At 39.3% G+C, this 3,136-nt stretch overlaps 1 pseudogene; it reads left to right on the top strand.

Moving 5' to 3' along the window:
* The first annotated feature begins 1,700 nt into the window (after positions 1 to 1,700).
* On the top strand, positions 1,701 to 2,153 carry LOC114424700 (annotated as a pseudogene).
* The last annotated feature ends 983 nt before the right edge of the window (positions 2,154 to 3,136 follow it).

Below are 3,136 nucleotides of genomic sequence, written 5' to 3'. Positions count from 1 at the left end.
GAAGTTTGGGTTTTTGATGTCATATTTTTTTTATAATTTAAATTGTGTATTTTTACTAAATATTAATTAGTAAATTAATTTTTTTTATAAAAGTAGTTGTGTTTGTTTTTGTTTATTGTTTATTTTTTTAAATTAGTGTTTTTTCTTTAAAAATGAAGTTGTCTATTTTTATAATTAAAGTTGTGTGTTTTGGAAGTTTTATAAAAATACTAATTTTTTATAATTAATTAGTTTATTTTATTATAAATGAAGTATTTTATTTACTAAAAAAATTGTGGATGTTTACTAAATAATTTTTTTTTAGATTAGTTGTTTAATTTTTTTTAAAAATTAAGTTGTGGATGTTTAGTAATGAATTATTTTTATATTAGTTGTGTTTTGTTTTTATAAATGAAGTTGTTTATTTTTTAAAAAAAAAATTAACTTGTTGATGTTTACTAAGTAATTTAGTTGTGTTTTTTTTTAGAAATGAAGTTTCTTATTTTTTTTTAAATTAAGAGTTGGATGTTTACTAGTTAATTTTTTTTACATTAGTTGTGTTTTTTTTTATAAATGAAGTTGTTTATTTTTTTTAAAAAATTAAGTTGTGGATGTTTAGTAATGAATTATTTTTATATTAGTTGTGTTTTTTTTTTATAAATGAAGTTGTTTAATTTTTTTTTAAAAAAATTAAGTTGTGCATGTTTATTAATAATTTTATTTTACATTAGTTGTTTTTTTTTATATAAATGAAGTTGTTTAATTTTTTTAAAAAAATTAAGTCGTGTATGTGTGAAAATAATTTGATTTAAGTTAGTCTTATTTGTTTATAAATAAAGTTGATTTTTTATAAAGAAAATTGTGTATATTTTGACCGAAAAAAATACGTGTTCGACATGATTTACAGATCATGGCCAGAACACGAGGTTTAGGTCGTGCCATAGGTAGAGTTGTAGGCAGAGATAGAGCTGCTGACGAGGATGCTGGCGATGTTCCCGAGAGGCGTAGGCCTACTGCCTCAGCCCGTAGGCTACGCGTTCATCAGATGACTACGGAGGGACGTGATATGGCTGAGGACGTCGCTGACATGACTGATGATGTCCCTGAGCAGCCTACGGAGGCACCTGAGATGCGTGCGGACGCACAGGGTGCTGATAGTGGTGAGGGGTCAGATGGTGATGATGCTGCAGAGGGATTCCCTGGTGGTCCACGTGACCCGTCAGTGCTCACATCATTTGCCGAGCATGTTGCACATGCCGTGTGGAGTGGACAGGTATTTTAATTTGTTAATTATTTGTCATTGTTTATTTATTTGTTTATGATTAATTTTTTTTAATAATTGTATAATTTGTACTTCAAATCAGGAACGTCCTGATTTGAAGTTAGTGTCACATGGGAGGAAGCTGACACTGATTGGGAGACCAGTGCCTGAGATTGAAGGCCTGGTGGCTGCCACAGGATTAAGTCCACTGATAGATTGTTCAGTTATTACTGGCGATCCTGGACTTATATCCGCATTTGTGGAGAGGTGGCACAGTGAGACTAGCACCTTCCACCTTCCAGTAGGAGAGCTGACGATCACATTGGATGATGTGTCGTCCATTCTACATTTGCCCATCACTGGCGCCTTGCACAGTTTCCACGCTCTTTCTACGGAGGAGGCCAGATTCTTGCTCACGGAGTTGCTGGAAGTGTCTGCGGAGGAGGCCAGAGCCGAGACAGCACTCACACGTGGAGCATATGTACGATTAGGATGGGTTCGTGACATTTATGAGACCAGATGTCAGGCCCGGCGGTGGATTGTTGCAGCTCGCGCTTATTTGCTGCACCTTGTCGGTTGCACTCTTTTTGCTAATAAGAGTGCAACATACGTGCATGTGGTCCACCTTGACGCTTTCCGGGACCTCGCTCATAGTGGTGGTTACGCTTGGGGGGTTGCCGCGCTGGTTCATATGTACGACCAGTTAGATGAGGCTTGTAGGACCACCACCCGACAGCTTGCGGGGTACTTGACGCTATTTCAGGTAAATTTTGTGTTTATTAATATGTTAGGTTCGATTATGATTTAAACATGTTTTTATGTTATGTTAACCTCAATTATTGTGTAGTGCTGGATCTATGAGCACTTCCCTAGTGTGCATCAGTGCGTGACTGACGACACATACCAGGAGACGTCCCCACGTGCTTCCCGGTGGTTGACGTCGAAGGCGCACATGAAGGGCATCACAGGAGCACCCTACAGGGCACGTTGTGATGGTTTGACCGTCACAGATGTGTCCTGGTTGCCGTACACGGAGCATCGGGGTGTTAGGGCGTTTCAGGAGATTTCATCGTTCCAGGGTCAGCTCAGATGGGGTCCTATGATCGTCGCAGTTCGACCGGAGAGGGTGGTACGCCAGTTCGGTTACATCCAGAGCATCCCTCCGCCGCCTGTTAGTGCACGATTGTCACAGGATCAGATAGATGACAGGTGGATGGAGTTTGCGGATCACTTACTACCTGCGGGTCAGCCTTGTTTAGTGCCTGGGCAGGTATCTGCGGATTACATTGAGTGGTTTTTCCGCATATCTCACCCTTTCATGACACCGACCCAGGCAGCTGACCAGCAGAGGGATGCACCAGCTGCAGACCCTGAGGACTACATACAGCCGCCCAGCCCCCAGGTTTCAGTGGCATTTGACCCCCCTCCATATGTGGTAAGATTATTTGCGCGTTTAATGTTTTATGAGTTGTTGTTTATTTTGAATTTCATAATAAATGTTTTTACTGACTTTGACAGGATGATTACGAGGGATATGAGGCGATTGCACAGAGGTTGGAGCGTGTGCTCAACCTTAGGATAGTCACTGCAGGCACAGAGTTATATGACATTATGCAGGACTGCCTGACGATCGCGAGAGGGGGACCCAGTGCTGATGGGACGGTCAGGGCTCGTCAGAGACGCCGCACGGACCATTGATCATTGTATTTATTTTGTTGTGTTGTAGTTGACATGAATATTTGTAATTATTACAGTTTTTGTTTAATATAGTTGACGTGTTTTGCACAGTTTATTATTTTATAATATAGTTTGTTATTCCGATTGTTTGTGGTCCTTAAGCGAAGTTTACGGTTGTTTTAAATTTATTTTTAAAAAAAGGGAACCTAGAATCATGAG

The sequence above is a fragment of the Glycine soja genome, chromosome 8 (assembly GCF_004193775.1).
Source record: "Glycine soja cultivar W05 chromosome 8, ASM419377v2, whole genome shotgun sequence".
NCBI classification, from domain to species: Eukaryota; Viridiplantae; Streptophyta; class Magnoliopsida; order Fabales; family Fabaceae; genus Glycine; species Glycine soja.
This window is presented reverse-complemented; position numbering and strand designations above follow the sequence as displayed.